Source organism: Scyliorhinus torazame, chromosome 6 (genome assembly GCF_047496885.1).
Source record: "Scyliorhinus torazame isolate Kashiwa2021f chromosome 6, sScyTor2.1, whole genome shotgun sequence".
In the NCBI taxonomy this organism is placed as follows: domain Eukaryota; kingdom Metazoa; phylum Chordata; class Chondrichthyes; order Carcharhiniformes; family Scyliorhinidae; genus Scyliorhinus; species Scyliorhinus torazame.
In genome coordinates, this window is record NC_092712.1 from 49,317,166 (window position 1) to 49,336,726 (window position 19,561).

A 19,561-nucleotide genomic window follows, 5' to 3' on the forward strand; every position below is an offset into this window, starting at 1 on the left:
GGTTAGATGGATTGGCCATGATAAATTGCCCTGAGTGTCCCAAAAAACGTTTGGTGGGATTACTGGGTTAGGGTGGAGGCGTGGGACGCTCTTTACAAGGGCCGGTGCAGACTTGAAGGGCCGAATGGCCTCCTTCTGCATGGTAAATTCTGTGACAATTCTGTGCTGTTAAATACCAGTTTTTCTCCCAAGGCTTTTTTTGCCCACCTAGTTTATTATATTGAGGTACTGGAGTTTGTGCTGAGCTGTGTATACAAGCCGTAAGACATCCAATGTAGGCAAACTATCAGCTTTCACCCAATGCTTACAATAGGTGGCACTGCAGTATAAACATAGGCTAACGTTCCATATTAAGCTTGTCATTGTTTCAGCATTCGGAGATTGACTGCTGCAATAACAGACGCAAGGTTCTTAGCGATGTGCCGTACATAATAACACCATCCTGCAAATCAGTCCGTGACGTCTGACGTGAACCACTTAATAGCAGATAGCCTTAAAAGATATGTATCAAAATAAGAATCGTAACAAAATCACAAAGAGCACAAATATTGGCACACAGTGAGGTAAAGTGTCATATTAAGTCAGTATCTACCAAATGCCTGAGAGAGCTGACAATAAATCTGCTGATTTGAGTGTTTTCTTTACCGCATGTGGCTCATATAAACACTTCTGTGTCCTTTGGTGCTGGCAGCCCAGCCTATCAATGGTGCGTGGGGTGAAGGGCACCGAACGTTTTTTGTTGAAAAAACATTGAGGGCGAAGTTTAAGACCGAGACATGTCACCAGGTGAACAACCTTCGGTCTACCTGTGGAGGTGGAATTGTGATTTCAGTTGGAGACCACTGGAGTGGCAAGACTGTAAAATCTGATTTGCCACACTAGCACTAGGCAGTAAAAGATGTGAGCAGCCTAGCAGCACAGCAATAGTCTGGCCTGGGGTAATCATTGCTTTTAAATGTTACACTCAGGTGGCGAACTCAGCGGAGAGCAGTTCAATAATTGTGAAAATGCAGTAATCTTGTTGAATTTCAACCAGGAGGCAACTGGGACCATTACTATTGACCATAGTGCCATGGTGCTAGTGACGGGAAAGCTAATAAGCCCAGGGAGCTTCTGTTTATGATTGTTATCCAGTGATTGTTTATGATTGTTTTCCAGTGCCCCCCTCACCCTGAACCCCTGCTGAAAAGAGTGACTGACAGCCTGAGAGGGGTGTTGTGTTTTGTGTTACGACGGTTGTAATGATGTACACAGAACATTGTGTTGTTTAACTAGAAAAATTATTTATCACAAAGATAACTAACAATCTATCATAGATGATGGCTACTAAATGAATTCAGTGAATTCTCCTGGAGCTACACTAAGTGCAACTATTCTCTTGTACGACTTACTACCAACTGGCGGGTGTCCCGAATCACATGGTAGATCTCTAACGCCACCTGCTGGTGAAGGTCGTACCGAGAATAATATACATTGATAAACAACTCTATACAGATTACAGGCATACCACCACAAGGGGGAGAAGAGCATATCTTTATTATCTAAAGTACTATTTTTTGGCTGCATATTGTTGATGTTCAGAGTAACTGGTAACATTTGAAATAAGTAACCGCCTTTCTTTTGTTCGGACAATGCAACCTCCTTTTTCAGGTCTTGGACATAAAATTTTCAGCCATGTCTCATGTTTTATTTAGAACATAGAATAGTACAGCACAGTACAGGCCCTTCAGCCCACAATGTTGTGCTGATCATTTAGCCTAATCTAAGATCAACCTAACCTACACCCCTTCAGTTTACTGCTGCCCATGTGCCTGTCTAAGAGTCGCTTAAATGTCTCTAATGACTCTGACTCCACCACCTCTGCTGGCAGTGCATTCCACACACCCAAGAACCTGGGCGGGATTCTCCGGAATGGAGGCAGAGTGTCCGCGCCGTCGTGAACGCCGTCGCAAAACGAGTGCGGGCACTACCGAGGGGCCAGCACCACGCTGGAGCAGTTCATACCGCTCCAGCCTCCCTTCCCGGCGCCAACTGGGCATGCGCAGTGGAGCCACGCCACCCCACGTATGCACGGGGGACTTCCTCAACGCACCGGCCCCGACACAACATGGCGCGGGGGTTCAGGGGCTGGCCGCGTAATAAAATAGGGCCGGGGCTGGAGAGCCCGGCCCGCCAATCGGTGGGCCTCGATCGCGGGCCAGACCTCATCGGAGGCCCCTCTCCCCTCCCCCACAGGCCGGCCCCCGACCCTGCGCGCAGAGTTCCCGCCAGCTGCGAGCAGGTGTGGACGGCGCCAGCGGGACTCTGCCATATCCGCGCGGCCGCTCGGCCCATCAAGGCCGGAGAATAGGCGGTCCGGCCGCGGACAGCGACCCGCAACCGGTGCCGCGCCAGCGCAAATGGTGCCGATTCTCCACTCCTCGGAGAATCACGTCCGGCGTCGGGGCAGCATGGCGCGGTTGCGGCGATTCTCCGGGCGGCACGGGGCTCGGAGAATCCCGCCCTCTACCTCTGACATCTCCCCTATACCTTCCTCCAATCACCTTAACATTATGTCCCCTCGTGGTATTCACTCATGGGATGTTGTATCGTTAGCAAGGCCAACATTTATTGCCCAACCCTAATTACCCTTGAAAATGTAGTGGTTAGCCACTTTCTTAAACTGCTTCAGTCCATATGGTGGAGATCCATCCACAGTGTTATTAGGGAGCCAATGACTAAGCAACAGTGAAAGAATGGCGATGTGTTTCCAGGTTAGGATGGTGTATGAATTGAAGAGGAATTTGCAGGTGACGGTGTTCGCATGTGCCTGCTGCCGTTGTCCTTCTAGGCAGTGGGGATAGTTGGTTTGGGAGGTGCTGCCAAAGAAAATTTGGCGACCTCCTGCAATGCATGTTGGGTAAAATATACTCCACAGTTGTGGAGAACGTGTAGTGCAGTGAGCACGTTTTTATGGCTGTGAATGCAGTGCCAATCAAGCAGGCTGCTTGTTCGGGATAGTTTCAAGTATTGAGTGTTTTTGGAGTTGCATTCATTCCTGTAGGTGTTCCTCACTCCTTGTCTGTACTTTTTCGATAGTGGAAAGGCTTTGGGGAGTCAGGAGGTTAATCATTATTTGATGAATATCTAGCCTCTGATCCGCTTATGTCACTACTCTTGTAGAGGAGGTCCTAGGGATACTGATAGCGAAAAATTTAGTGATGGGAGTTAAGGTTAGCTGTTTAGACTGTGTCATGTTGGAGCTGGTCATTGTCTGGAACTTTTGTGAAATGAATTTTACATGCCATTTATCAGCCCGAGCCTGAATATTGCCCAGGTCTTTCTGTATGAAAGCTCGGGCTGCGTAATTGGGTATAATTTAATGTAAGTGCCAAGGGTCTCACCTGCCAGCCCTTAGAGCCCCATGTCTCATCCTTTAGGGAAGGCCTGTCATATTAAGTTTCAGTCAGGCACTTAAGTGGACAGCAGCAGGACCTCCCTGTGATCAAGGACCCAGGGCTGAAATTCTGCCTCGCTAGAGTTGCCGGCCAATCAGAGAGTGGCAACTCTTCATTGCTCAACAACGCCACCAGGGAGGCTGCCGGTAATGCACAGGTTTGCCAAGGGACCCAAACTACAGGTGAGTGATCGGAGTCATGGGGCGAAATTCTCCCCCAACGGCGCGATGTCCGCCGACTGGCGCCAAAAACGGCGCCAATCAGACGGGCATCGCGCCGGCCCAAAGGTGCGGAATGCTCCGCATCTTTGGCGGCCTAGCCCCAACATTGAGGGGCTAGGCCGACGCCGGAGGGATTTCCGCCCCGCCAGCTGGCGGAAATGGCGTTTGTTGCCCCGCCAGCTGGCGCGGAAATGCGTCGCATGCGCGGGAGCGTCAGCGGCTGCTGAAAGTTTCCCGCGCATGCGCAGTGGGGAGAGTCTCTTCCGCCTCCGCCATGGTGGAGGCCGTAGCGGAGGCGGAAGGGAAAGAGTGCCCCCACGGCACAGGCCCGCCCGTGGATCGGTGGGGCCCGATCGCGGGCCAGGCCACCGTGGGGGCACCCCCCGGGGTCAGATCGCCCCGCGCCCCCCCCCCCCCCCCAGGACCCCGGAGCCCTCCCACGCCGCCTGGTCCCGCCGGTAAATACCAGCTTTGATTTACGCCGGCGGGACAGGCAATTTCTGGGCGGGACTTCGGCCCATCCGGGCCGGAGAATTGAGCGGGGGGGGTCCCGCCAACCGGCGCGGCCCGATTCCCGCCCCCGCCCAATCTCCGGTACCGGAGACTTCGGCGGGGGCGGGATTCACGGCGGCCAACGGCCATTCTCCGACCCGGCGGGGGGTCGGAGAATGACGCCCATGGAGTGGGTTCGCGTGGGAATAGGGATTAGCAGCAAGGCAGGAGATGGTTCTCATTGGGTCACTCCACTCCCCACTGCTGGGTCCTTCTATCAGACAATGAGTGACTTTGAACAATGGGGTCACCTGAAACCGCAAGCAACTCCAACAGGGTATGCTTTATGGGATCTCCTATTGCGTGGATACCAGCGGCGGTGGGATGAGACCCTTAAATCAGCAATTAACCGCCCACTTGAGGATCTCAACTCGTGGTGGGGCAAGAGGCCATACATGAACCCCAGACTTAATTGCACAGTAGGCTGGAAAGTGGTGACGTCCCCCCTCTTTGTCTGATTAAATACCTCCCATCACCAAAAGCACTACAGGTCGGGCATTAAATTCCACCCATTATCTGAGGAGTTGCGAATGGAACTGAGTACTGTGCGACCACCAGTGAACATCACCCCTCTGACCTCATGAGGAAGCAACTGAAGATTGGGGCTACAGAACTCTTGAGCTGGACTGATTGGCTTCCAACAACCACGATCACCTTTTAGTTTTTTCTCGGTATGACCATAGTCATGGAGAGTTTACCCCTTGATGCCCATTGGCACCTACCATGTGATGCTGCCATAGGTATTAACTATCAAAGACTCTACGAATCATGGAATGATGTAGCACAGGAGGCTAGACATCCCTTCCTACTTGTGCCAGTTCCCTGAAAGAGCTACTGAAATAGTCTCAGTTTTCATGTTCTTTGTCACTCGTTTTGCACATTTAATTATTAATTGTACAAATTAACCTCGCGCATCTTTATGACTTCAGTAAATCCCGAAGTGTTCCCAGAGCTCCGCAATTCTTCCCCTTCAAGTATTTGCCCAGTTCCTTTTTGAAAGTTACTACTGAATCTTATTTCACCATCCTGCCAGGCCAGTGCCTTCCACATCACGACAACTCTCGGAATGAGGCAAAAACTCCCAGCGTCACACCACAGCCGTTCCCAGCCACCAACATTCCCCTGCCAGCTTTTTCTGACAATTATCTTAAATAGGTGTCCTCTGCGTACCAACCATCTGCCTGTTGACAAAACATTCTCCTTAAACTTACTTCATAGTCATTTATTATGTTGCCTTTTGGGACGTTCGCTGTGAATAAATTTGATCCGGCAAAGACGTTTCTTTCCTCAGCCATTTTAGAGTGGATGATACAATGGAAGTCTAAATATTTGTTCAAGTGGCAAGGTTGAAACAATATAATTACTCAGTGAAATAAAACAGCAGCTGGGGAGAAAAAGAAGCTTTGTTCACAGCTCCCCTTCGCAGTGACCTCGCCCTCTGGGAAGATTGTTAGCTGTATTGTTGGCCAGGTTCTTTATTGTTTGACTCAATGTGTGTTTCACCCATTAGCGCCATAGAATTACCCTGTGTCACATTGTTCTGCGCAGAAAATTATTTCTAACAACAAAATTTGCACTTACACAACATCTTCGACATGGCAAAACATCCCAAGGCGACATGTGTCGGAGAGTTATCGAGCAAAGTTTAACATCTAATGGCCAAGAAATTACAGCTGGCTTCAGGTTTAATGCTAATAGGGCCAACAAGATATTTGACTTTGAAGAGTTCTCCTGCGGGATTCTCCATCGGCGGGATACTCCGCCTACCCGGCAGCGCACCCACGCCCGCGGGTTTCCCGACGGCGTGGGATGGCCGCAAGGAGAAACCCCATTGAATGGATGATCCCGCTGCCGGCGAGGGCACGCCGTGCTGGAAAACGGGGGGCTGGTGGGACAGAGAAGCCCGCCTCTTACGTTCGGCAAATGGAAGAATGAGAAAAAAAGAGACGGATTTATCACGGAATCCCCACAGTGCAGAAGGAGGCCATTTGGTGCCGGAGAATTCGGCAACCGGCGGGGGCGGGATTCACGCCAGCCCCCGGCGATTCTCCGACCCGGCGGGGGGGTCGGAGAATCTTGCCCCAGAGTCGGGACTCTCCGGTCAGCCCGTCGCGTGTTCCTCGGCGGCGCGCCCTCACCGGCAGCGGGATTCTCCGCTCCCACCACCTGCCAATGGGATTTCCCACACCACACGTTGCCGGGAAACCCGGGGGCGTGGGTGCGCTGCTGGCGCAATGGAGAATCCCGCCCCAGTTTTCTCACCATCGAGCCTCTTAGAGGGAAGAAAACGTGTGGGCGGGGTATACGGCACCACTCTGGCTGGGGAGGTGAAGGAGGGAGCTTCATAGAGCCAGCAAATGGCTCCACAGAGATCGGGCCGTCCCCAATCAGCACAGCACCGTAACGGTTCCCAAACCCCATCATGGAGCTTTCAGGTCTCTGTCCACCCCCCCGCCCCCCCCCCCTAGCTACCCTTGCCCGCTTTCCTCCCTCACCCCCCCCCCCAACATTCATCACTGGCATTACCCCCACCCCCCCCAGCTCCCACCATCACCGCGGAAGTATAGCCGGCACTCACCAGCCCCTTCAGTGCCTGTTCTTGGCTCCCCCGCCACACATCATTTCCCCCTCCATGGGGCTCCCACGAGGACCTGCCATGGCACTGCCCCCTGACACAGATTGGCACTGTCAGGTTGGCACTGTGCCAACTGTGCCAGACCATGTCCCTCTCTCCCCTGAGGGCTATATTTAGCCTTCCATCCCCCGAATGGATCCCCTTGAATGCCTTGCGCCTGGCCAAACCTGTTGCGAACCTCGTCAACGCGACGTCACATCGAGGAGGTATGATATTTAGTGAGGTGGGGATCATGTGGCAGGCGGCCCGCTAAGAATATTTGAATTGACGTAATTGTCTTAAAATTTCTCGTGATGCCGACGGCGAGGAAAATCGGGAAATGCTCTGATTCTCGTGGGAGTTTCTACCCATGATGACAATCCCATGGACAGCTAGTGCGGGTTCAAAATCGCTTTTCCCCTCCATGTCAGAGAACATCTTGGGTGGGAGAATCGCCGTGACCGGTGCGAATCGCGCCACTCCGCCCCGACACCAGGATGCGATTCCCTGCAGAGCGGAGAATCGGCGCCATTGACGTCGGTGCGGCGCCGGGAGCGGCCCTCTTGCCGATTCTCAGCCCGGGATGGGCTGAGCTGCCGTAACAAAAATCCTGAAAGCCGCTGCCGCCGTTCCAACCTGCTCCTAGCCGGCGGGACCTCGGCGTGGAAGGGTCCGGGGCGGCCTGTGGGGTCCGACCACGGGGGGGGGGGGGGGGGGGCTCCGTTGTAGCCTGGCCTGGCGGGCCGGCCTCTTGGGCTGGGGGCCTCGTTTCTTCTGCGCCGGCCCCTTTAGCCCTATGCCATGTTGCGTCACGGCCGGCGCAGAGAAGGGAGCCACTGCGCATGCGCGCGTTGGCGCCGGTGCCACTGTGCATTTGTGGACCCCGCGGCGCCTAGATGACGCCGGGATCAGCAGCTGAAGCGGCGAGGGTCGCTCCAGTGCCGTCCTGGCCGCCTGTAGGGGCCAGAATTGCTGATCCTGAGGCCATGTTGTCGCCGTCGGGTAACGCAACGGCGTTTCTGACAGCATCAACACTTAGCCTCAGGATCAGAGAATCCTGCCCCTAATTTTTTGATTGTCAAGGTTGCTACATACATACCCCGTAACATTCATGAGATAATTGCAATTGAAGCAAATATGAAACCAGGAGAAAATTGTTTTGATCACAATTCAGCCTCTCTCCATTATCAAAAAATGCCTTTTTAATCCTTACAGTCATAGAGCTTTCCTGCACAGAGAGAGACCTTTCGGCCATCTTTTTTGAGCTGACCACCAAGCACCTTGCTTATTATTTCTTTTAATGATTTTCTTATTTTATAAGTGGGTAGTGATGTGTTGGGTCACCAACACTGGAAGTGGTGCAACTCTATTTTATTATAAGGTTAACTATATTAACATACTTGAACTGTGGGTAAATGCAATACCAGCTTTAACTGTTGACCCTTGCCTAGTCCTAACCAGGTGATGCACTCAGCACATGGTGAATGTCTGTGTTGCAGGCTGTGAGCTCTGTGCTCCGAGCTGGCTGCTACTAGAATGAGCGGGAACTCTCCTGCCCCCTGTCTTTATCGTGCGTGTGCTCTCACTGGTGATTGGCTGCGGTGTTGTGTATGCTGATTGGTCCCACTGCATGTCCATCAGTGTGTGTGTGTGTGTCAGCACCATGATATACTGGTGTATATTATGACGGGTAGAATGCTACAGTTGGTCAAAGTTGTGAGAAATGGCACAAAGGTCCAGGACAGTGTCCCTACCTTTAAGAGAAAAGGAAGCTTTATTCTGAGCAAAATGCCCTGTGCATGGTCTCTTTTCCTTTCCTGCTGTAACCTTGTACCATCAACTTCAGTTGTAAATGTACTGGATGCTTGGTAACTGCAGGCTCCACTGTAGAACTGTGCAGAGCCAATAGGAGGTGTCATTAGCCCTTGGGCAAAGTAAATATTTTGCTCCCAACCGAAATCCTGCATATAACCAACCAAACTAAAATTACCATCCAATATAAGCAGAAAAATTACTCTCTGTTGTTTTCGTAGATGTAGCTCATGCATTTAATAATAATCTTTATTAGTGTCACAAGTAGGCTTACAGTAACACTGCAATGAAGTTACTGTGAAAATCCCCCGTCGCCACACTCCGGTGCCTGTTCGGGTACACTGAGGGAGAATTTAGAATGTCCAAATTACCTAACAGCACGTCTTTCAGGACTTGTGGGAGGATACCGGAACACACTAAGGAAACTGCAGACACAGGAGAACGTGCAGACTCGCAGTGACCCAAGCTGGGAATCGAACAGGGACCCTGGCTCTGTTAAACAACAGTGCTAACCACTGTGCTACCATAAATCATCTGATCCTGTTGTTCCTTATTACCAATTTTAATCTCTTGGTTTAAAAATGCAATAGAATATGCAGAATGGAAAATCGCTATTTAGTCAGTCAGGCTAACTTCTTCCACCAACTATACGCAATGCAGTGCACAATGACAGCACTTTGCATCCATTTTCTCATCACTCACCAAAATAAAAGTTTTGCACAGTTTCTACTTGCTTTCCCAAAAGGTAAAGTTGTTTGGCATTTACCGTTGGTTCCACCACCATGGTTTAGTTGTCAAGCGAAATGCCTGTCGGTGGAGTCAAATAGAGTCAGCACTTGAACCTCAGTCTGCAATTACAATGGTTGAAGAGAGCCTTTTAAGACCTCCCTAACTTGATCTGTTTTCGTGAAGCATTTGGTTGAATCAGAATTAACTGTGCACCTGCTTCAATCAAAAAACAGAATCAATGCAGTAAATATATTATTGAAGTGCTATAATTTTTGAATTTTAACCACGTTATGACTGAATCTTTCTGATATCTCCCTTTATTCGTCAGTCTTTTTTGCAAAACAATTATATGCAAACAAAAATGAATAACAAAATACACGATGACTGAGAACTGAAAACTAATTACTATCACATCCTGACTTAATTTGCCTAAGCATGTTATGGTGTTATAATGAGTTCAGCAATAACTCTCATTTCATTAGTAAACCCAATGCAAAATATTTTGCAACTAACTTGTTTTTAAGTGGAAGTAATATGCATCAAGTCAATTACTTGTTACAAAGGGGTTAAGAGGTTATCCAAATGATCAATGCTAATATATTCATGTGGGTAATTATTCTAATGGCTGTTATACACAGTCTAAAGTAATATAATCAATGGGATCATCAGATTTAGAGTACATGAAACACCTCTACTCATTAATTTTAGCTGGATGTTCAGCCACTGAGAGAGATAACACCATTGAAATGATTTTGTCATTTGGTATGGTTCAGGGGATTTATGTCCCGTCTCATATCTTCTCCGTTAAGGAATAAGCGCTGAAGCACAGCATTCGTTTCCATAGATAGCCTGATGACTCACAACTCTACCTCATCACCAGCTCTCTCAAACCGTCCACTGTATCGAAGGGCTGGATTTTCAAAGACTCTGTTTTAAGGATGGTGAGCGGGTCCTGTATCCAGACGTCCCGCCCCCATTTCCGACAGATCCAATGTTGGCAGCAATGGAAGGAGACAGAGCCTGACTCTCATAAAAGGGAAACTCAAACTCAACAAAGCCATTTGAACTCTTTGGCTGGCGCAAGAGCCTTAATTCACAATTTGCAAGTCATGAATTTATGCAGTAGACATAAATAAGTTTGAAAGGCTGATGAGATCTGCTTAATTGTCATTATTTCAAGCTTTTTATATTTCTCCACTCTTCAAATATGAAAAGGAACAGACTGACACTGTTAGAGTTTTGTTTAAAAAATGCTTCAATTGACAGGCCATCAGGTGTAGGTTAGAAAAATGGCATTCCCATCTGTTTGTTTCAATTGAGGTCTTTGTTTACAGTTACCAAGGGTTATTATTATGTCATTCGGAATTTTGTTAGTTTCATTGTGAGTTTCAAAAGCTACAATTATCTCAGCATGGGATTTGTTTTTTCTTTTTTATAAATTGAGTACCAAATTATTTTTTTTCCAATCAAGGGGCCATTTAGCATGGTCAATCCACCTAACCTGCATTTCTTTTGGGTTCATAGAATTTACAGTGCTGAAGGATGCCATTCGGCCCGTCGAGTCTGCACCCGTCTCTGGAAAGAGCATCCCACCCAAGCCCACACCTCCACACTATCTCCGTGAACCAACTTAACCTTTTTGGACACTAAGGGCAATTTAGCATGGCCAATCCACGTAACCCGCACATCTTTGGACTGTGGGAGGAAACCGGACACCTGGAGGAAACCCATGCAAACAGGGGGAGAATGTGCAGACTCCGCACAGACAGTGACCCAAACCGGGAATCGAACCTGGGACCCTGGAGCGGTGAAACAACTGTGCTAACCACTGTGCTACCATGCTGCCTGGGGTTGTGTGGGTGAAACCCACTCATACACAGTGAGAATGTGCAAACGCCACGCAGACAGTGACCCAGGACCGGGATCGAACCCGGGTCCTCAGCGACATGGACAGCAGTGCTAACCACTGTGCCACTGTGCCACCCTACAGCATGGGATTTAGAGTACACGGTTTGATCGGTAGTTTAAAGTGGCTTTTAAATGATTAGATGTCTTTAATTAGGGTCTGAATGGAAGTGTGTTCGTTTTTATAACAGATGAACCACTTGAGGAGATTTAAATCTTAGATTATGTTTCATGAATAGAAGTTTTTTTTTTCACTATCCAGTGTGTATGAGTGAGAGGTGTTTTCGAGTGAGTGGCTGTGGAAGTGACATGGCGGCATACATGTAGGTGGGGGGCATGAGTAGGCATTGAGGGTCCATGGGGGTCGGTGAGGGCTAAAGGGCCTAAGAACTTCTAAACCAACTGGGACCAAGTTCCAGAGATCAAGGCAGGCATTTTAAATAGCTGGGCTCAGCACACGCCTGCCTTAGCACTCGCCTGCCTTGTGACCACCTACAATCCGCTTCCAGGGTCGGCAGGCTCAATAATATCCCACCCTGCCTGCCTGTGGAAATTAGATTGAATTTAAGTCAAGGCGGGATTGCCAAGTTGGGGGATTTCCCAAGCAAACTACTTGTTAGTGAAAATCTACCCCTCGATGTCAGACTGCTTGCCTGACATTCAGTACTGGGTGAACATAGTTTCTTCCAATCCAGTATTTGGAAGATTTAAGCCATTATCTTTGATCCCCTTCCTTTCGCTAGTCACTGACTCCACCCCTCTCTCGATCAACTGGTTGAAGCTGAACCAGATTATTTACAACCGTATTATTATATTTGATGCCAAGGTTTGCGACAACCATATATTTGTGCCATAATTAAGATGCCTGCTTCCATCTCTGGAACATTACCTGACATTGCCTCCTTTTCAGACCACCTGCTAATGAATCTCTCATCCATGCCTTTGTTATCTCCAGACTTGACCATTCCAACATAATCCCTGGTCAGCCTCCCACTCCCACTTCTCCTCAGAATCCCACCAAGAATAATATGTAGGTGGGCAATGACAGGGGGCTCAAAATAAGTCACACCGCTGGTACCCTAATGAAAAGGCCTCGCACCCAAATTCGAAAATAGATCCTCAATGTTAAAATCAATTCATCAAAATATGCATTCGGAATCTTTCTGTTTGACATTTGTTTGTACAGTTTTTACAAAGCATTGTAAACGGGTTGAAAAGATGTTAAAGTGGAGTGAGATGCTTTCAGAAATAAAGATCACCACACATTTTAATTGCTCTCCGAATGTTGTTAACCATCAGATCTAACAGACAAATGCAAGTGGCTGAAGGACTTTGAAGTAAAGTAGTGCAAGTTAGTGATCATGTCAGAATGTATGAATTAGGAACAGGAGTGGGCCACTTGGCCCCTCGGGCCTGATCCGCCATTTGGGAAGATCATAGCGGATCTGATTGTGGCTTCAACTCCATTTTCCTGTCCAGTCCCTACACCCGTTTTGACTCCCTTGCCAATCAAGAATCTATACCAGCGTACATATTAAACGTTTCCGTCAACTGTTGTGGTGGAATTTGTTCAGGCGCCTGGATTTCTAATCCAGAAATATTACCGCAATGCACCAACAATATATGCTGTTTTTGCAACTAATTACAAATAATACTCAAATTGTCATAGCAGGATTTGAACTCATGCTCCCTTGGTTATTAGTATAGAAGTTGGCCGGCCAGGCCAGAAACATAACCGTCACACCAGTGCACCCAACCGTGATTATTGAAAGGATGGATAGATCGGAAGTAATTACATGGCTAACATCCAAGTGTGCAGTTCAGATAACAAAATCTCAGGACTTTCTACATGTTAATTGGGCTTAAATTTAGACTTTTCCTTAGTTTTTTAAATTTCCTGTAAAATTAGAAATTGTTTACCAGCTTGAAGTTAGCCCATGGAATTCAGGATAAGGGAATGATCCTACACCCTGTGGGTGGAGCATTGCCTATTGTACGCTTAGAATGGAGACTTTTCCTTGGTCAAAAAGTAAGTCTGAGATGGGCAGATTTCTTTCATTTTTTGATTTGATCTGTTTGTGCCGCAAGGTTGCCTCAATTGATAGAACATAGAACATAGAAAAATACAGCACAGAACAGGCCCTTCGGCCCACGATGTTGTGCCGAACCTTTGTCCCAGATTAATCATAGATTATCATAGAATTTACAGTGCAGAAGGAGGCCATTCGGCCCATCGAGTCTGCACCGGCTCTTGGAAAGAGCACCCTACCCAAGGTCAACACCTCCACCCTATCCCCACAACCCAGCAACCCCACCCAACACTAAGGGCAATTTTGGACACGAAGGGCAATTTATCACGGCCAATCCACCTAACCTGCACATCTTTGGACTGTGGGAGGAAACCGGAGCACCCGGAGGAAACCCACACACACACGGGGAGGACGTGCAGAGAGTGACCCAAGCCGGAATCAAACCTCGGACCCTAGAGCTGTGAAGCAATTGTGCTATCCACAATGCTACCATGCTGCCCTTAAGAGCAAATTAATTTACTCTATATCATTCTACCGTAATCCATGTACCTATCCAATAGCTGCTTGAAGGTCCCTAATGTTTCCGACTCAATTATACACACAGGCAGTGCATTCCATGCCCCCACTACTCTCTGGGTAAAGAACCGATCTCTGACATCTCCCCTATATCTTCCACCATTCACCTTAAATTTATGTCCCCTTGTAATGGTTTGTTCCACCCGGGGAAAAGTCTCTGACTGTCTACTCTATCTAGTCCCCTGATCATCTTATAAACCTCTATCAAGTCACCCCTCATCCTTCTCCGTTCTAATGAGAAAAGGCCTAGCACCCTCAACCTTTCCTCGTAAGACCTACTCTCCATTCCAGGCAACATCCTGGTAAATCTCCTTTGCACCTTTTCGAAAGCTTCCACATCCTTCCTAAAATGAGGCGAACAGAATTGTACACAGTACTCCAAATGTGGCCTTACCAAAGTTTTGTACAGCTGCATCATCACCTCACGGCTCTTAAATTCAATCCCTCTGTTAATGAACGCTAGCACACCACAGGCCTTCTTCACAGCTCTACCCACTTGAGTGGCAACTTTCAAAGATGTATGAACATAGACCCCAAGATCTCTCTGCACCTCCACATTGCCAAGAACTCTACCGTTAACCCTGTATTCCGCATTCATATTTGTCCTTCCAAAATGGACAACCTCACACTTTTCAGGGTTAAACCCCATCTGCCACTTCTCAGCCCAGCTCTGCATCCTATCTATGTCTCTTTGCAGCCGACAACAGCCCTCCTCACTATCCACAACTCCACCAATCTTTGTATCGTCTGCAAATTTACTGACCCACCCTTCAACTCCCTCATCCAAATCATTAATGAAAATCACAAACGGCAGAGGACCCAGAACTGATCCCTGCGGTACGCCACTGGTAACTGGGCTCCAGGCTGAATATTTGCCATCCACCACCACTCTCTGACTTCTATCGGTTAGCCAGTTCGTTATCCAAATGGCCAAATTTCCCACTATCCCATTCCTCCTTACTTTCTGCAGAAGCCTACCATGGGGAATCTTATCAAATGCCTTACTAAAATCCATATACACTACATCCACTGCTTTACCTTCATCCTCATGCTTGGTCACCTCCTCAAAGAATTCAATAAGACTTGTAAGGCAAGACCTACCCCTCACAAATCCGTGCTGACTATCCCTAATCAAGCAGTGTCTTTCCAGATGCTCAGAAATCCTATCCTTCAGTACCCTTTCCATTACTTTGCCTACCACCGAAGTAAGACTAACTGGCCTGTAATTCCCAGGGTTATCCCTAGTCCCTTTTTTGAACAGGGTCACGACATTCGCCACTCTCCAATCGACTGGTACCACCCCTGTTGACAGTGAGGACGAAAAGATCATTGCCAACGGCTCTGCAATTTCATCTCTTGCTTCCCATAGAATCCTTGGATATATCCTGTCAGGCCCAGGGGACTTGTCCATCCTCAAGTTTTTCAAAATGCCCAACACATCTTCCTTCCTAACAAGTATTTCCTCGAGCTTACCAGTCTGTTTCACACTGTCCTCTCCAACAATATGGCCCCTCTCATTTGTAAATACTGAAGAAAAGTACTCGTTCAAGACCTCTCCTATCTCTTCAGACTCAATACACAATCTCCCGCTACTGTCCTTGATCGGACCTACCCTCGCTCTAGTCATTCTCATATTTCTCACATATGTGTAAAAGGCCTTGGGGTTTTCCTTGATCCAACCCGCCAAAGATTGTTCATGCCCTCTCTTAGCTCTCCTAATCCCTTTCTTCAGTTCCCTCCTGGCTATCTTGTATCCCTCCAGCACCCTTTCTGAACCTTGTTTCCTCAGCCTTACATAAGTCTCCTTCTTCTTCTTAACAAGACATTCAACCTCTCTTGTCAACCATGGTTCCCTCACCCGACCATCTCTTCCCTGCCTGACAGGGACATACATATCAAGGACACGTAGTACCTGTTCCTTGAACAAGTTCCATATTTCACTTGTGTCCTAGCCTGACAGCCTATGTTCCCAACTTATGCACTTCAATTCTTGTCTGACAACATCGTATTTACCCTTCCCCCAATTGTAAACCTTGCCCTGTTGCACGCACCTATCCCTCTCCATTACTAAAGTGAAAGTCACAGAATTGTGATGACCGCACCATAAACAATAACCACCTAAAACACGCTTGCACTATAAGTTTACTTAAGTGGAAGTGATTTGGCAGCACAGTTAATGAGGCCACCAAACATGTAGTAAATTTCTGTGATCATGTGCATTATAGAAGCGCCTGGCTTCAATTTTGGTGTGCCTTCATTTCACACCAAAAGGGAAACAGGTGCTTGCTGAGTTCAATTCTCCCAACGGGAGTCTAAGTGCCGACGCCGGAGTGAAAACCGGAGTGCTTCACTCCGGCGTCGGGGCCCGCTCCCAGCCTCCTTTTCTCCTGCCCCCGGGGGGCTCGGAGCGGCATCGTGTATTTTACGCGCGCTGGGCCTTGGCGCCAAGTAAAAAGCGGCGCCGCGTGAATGACGCTGCCAGCGTCGCGTAAATGACGTCACCCATGCATGTGCGGGTCGGCCGGCACTAACCCGCGCATGCGCGGTTGCCGTCCTCCCCGAGGCCGCCCCGCAAGAAGATGGCGGATGGATCTTGTGGGGCGGCGGAGGAAAGGAGGTCCTCCTTTAGAGAGGCCGGCTCGCCGATTGGTGGCCACCGATCGCAGGCCAGACCCCATCGGAGCCCCCCCCCCCCCCCGGTGCAGGAACCCCTCTCCCCCCTCCACAGGCCGCCCTCCCCCCCCAGTGTTCCTGCGCAGTTCCCGCCGGCAGCGACCACGTGTGGGCGGCGGCGGCGGGAACCTGTCGTGCTGGGGCGGCCGCTCGGTCCATCCGTTTTGCAAACGGCGAGCGGCGATTCTTCGAGCAGCCAGGCGTGATTCTCGTGGCGCATGTTTGAGGGGGGGGAGAATCATGTGCGAGTGTTGGGGCGGCATGGCGCGACTCGCGCGGCCTCCCGGCGACTCTCCCACCCGTCGTGGGGGGAGGGGAGAATTCCGCCCCTCGATTCCCAGCTATCCTGCCAAAAACCAGCATTCAGAGAAGACACTGAGCCCTTGAAAGTGCACCTAGCTAATCTAGTGTTTGTAGATTGTGGGATTTTGAACAACTTGGCCAATATTAGCATGTATTGGATTGGATTGGATTGGATTTGTTTATTGTCACGTGTACCGAGGTACAGTGAAAATTATTTTTCTGCGAGCAGCTCAACAGATCATTAAGTACATGAGAAGAAAAGGGAGTAAAAGAAAATACATAATAGGGCAACACAACATATACAATGTAACTACATAAGCACTGGCATCGGATGAAGCATACAGGGGGGTAGTGTTAATGAGGTCAGTCCATAAGAGGGTCATTTAGGAGTCTGGTAACAGCGGGGAAGAAGCTGTTTTTGAGTCTGTTCGTGCGTGTTCTCAGACTTCTGTATCTCCTGCCCGATGGAAGAAGTTGGAAGAGTGAGTATGCCGGTGGGAGTGGTCTTTGATTATGCTGCCCGCTTTCCCCAGGCAGCGGGAGGTATATTTGGAGTCAATGGATGGGAGGCAGGTTTGTGTGATGGACTGGGCTGTGTTCACGACTCTCTGATGTCAGGTGTCATTGCAAGGCCTCAAGGCCGACTCATACATCCATATGTGTAAATCCAATAAAGGGACTAGAATAGTCATCCTTAACAAGGGTGACTATATTAACAAATGCATGCCGTCCTTAATGATGGGTCCAAATTTGGATCCATAGGACCTGCTGCTAAGCACGATCACACAGCCCTGCTCGAAAGCAAGTTCAAGAAAGACTTGTTGGACTTGTGTAAGGGTAACAAGTGCCATGTGGCATCAATGATAGGATTGTACTCATGGTTCACTGCACTCATATATGTGTGGGCTTTCTCCCTTCATGCCATGTCTTATCCATGACTGGCTCTGCACAACATGAATTGTCCAAATGGTTGGGAGAGTTGCTGCAACCAGTTCTGAGGAGGTTTTCCACAGACATGGTGGAGGATTCCTTCACCTTACGCAGACCATACAGGACTTATGTATTGCTGGCAATGCAATGTCCTTGAGCTCATTTGACATCGCGAGCCTATTCATTAATATACTGCTCAAGGAAACCTTTATAATTGCAACACGTACATATATCATGGTGATCTAGACGTACGTTCGTCGTCTGAATCTGTATTCATTGAACTTTTGAAGTCAGCAACTCATGCAGTTGTGTTCAGTTTTAATGACACCCATGTGTGTCCAAATAAATGAGACAGCCATGGGATCCCCTCAAGGCCCAACCCTCAATAACCCTTCATTGGATTCCACAACAAAAGCATCTTTAATGAAGTGACATAACCTTGCACCCTTGACGATTTCCAGTGCTTGGATGATATGTTTGCTATATTTGGATCTGAAGCTGCATGTAAGAATTTTCTTAGACACCTTAATGAGATCAATCCTGCGTTGTAATTCACCTTTGAAATGGAGCAGCCAAACGAGCTCCCTTTCCTTGATGTACTCGTTGAAAAATTTACCTATGGGTTCTCTATGACCGTCTACTACAAACCTACCTTCACTGACCAATATAAACCTTGGAATTTCTACTATTTAACGCGCTATAAAATTGGCCTTGTTGACAACCTCATAAGCCATTGTACAGGTTCGAAGCCGACATAGGCCACATCGAAGTTATCCTGTGGGTTAATGGTTACCCCGTCAGATCGTTGTTCTTCCTGTGTATCGCGCAAACTCATGAATGGGCCTAAGGCTGTCACTTTCCGTTCTGACACACATCCAGTCTTCCTCAGAGTAGCTTGGAGGCATAAAATGTCTCACAAATTTGAGCAACAGGCGAAGCTGGCCATTTCATGCTGCAGCGATGCAGGAGGAACAGTCATCGTAATAATCTCCACTAACAAGATGTCGCCGCCAAGCCAAATGGACATTCTTCCTCCCACATAAATGAGTAATGTGGTGCATGAATTTCAGTGCTGGTGTGATGTAAGAAATGTAGGCTGTATTTCCCAATCACTGCTGGATTGACAGCACATCCTTGGTCCATTCCGCATGGCTATGTGGAGAATACTATTAATGTTGCTACTGCATAGTAGCAGGGTGAAATTAGCCTGGTTTGAATTTTTTTAAAGAAGCTTGTCAGTTAACTATTCACTGGTGCATTCTCCGTGGCAACACCTCTACCAATCAGCCCCCCTCTTCTCATGCAGTATAAATTATTGCGATTATGTCCCGAGAGTGCAAGACGAAAAGCTTCGCGGGCAAGTCTCTTTTTTTCGGAAATGTTGTGCTACCAAGTGATGTAAAATAAAACACCTTGGGTTGTGGGTATTCCTTGAAAGACAGGCATTTACTGCCCATCCTAACGTGCCCTGAGATGATGCCGATGATACAAAGGAGTGACTTGTGGACTACTGAGGGCAGTTCCGAGAAGAGTTAAGCGTGAACCACGTTGGTGTGGGAGTGGAGTCACGTACTGGCCAGTTTGGGCAAGGTCAGAAGGTTTCCTTTCCTCATGGACATGGATGAACCAGTTGAGTTTTTGCAACAAACTGACACCTTGGTGCTTAAATCTTGTTTACCGATGCCTGAATTCCTCTTCAGGCCGAATTCAAACTCTCAAACTCCCATGACAAGGATGAGTTGACGACATTTTCCTGGGTTATGAAATATAGATATTATT

General features: G+C 48.4%; 1 protein-coding gene across 2 annotated transcripts in view; it reads left to right on the forward strand.

Moving 5' to 3' along the window:
• Positions 1-19,561, forward strand: part of dpp6a (dipeptidyl-peptidase 6a) — a 1,922,242-nt gene that overhangs the window by 359,234 nt on the left and 1,543,447 nt on the right. The window lies entirely within an intron of this gene.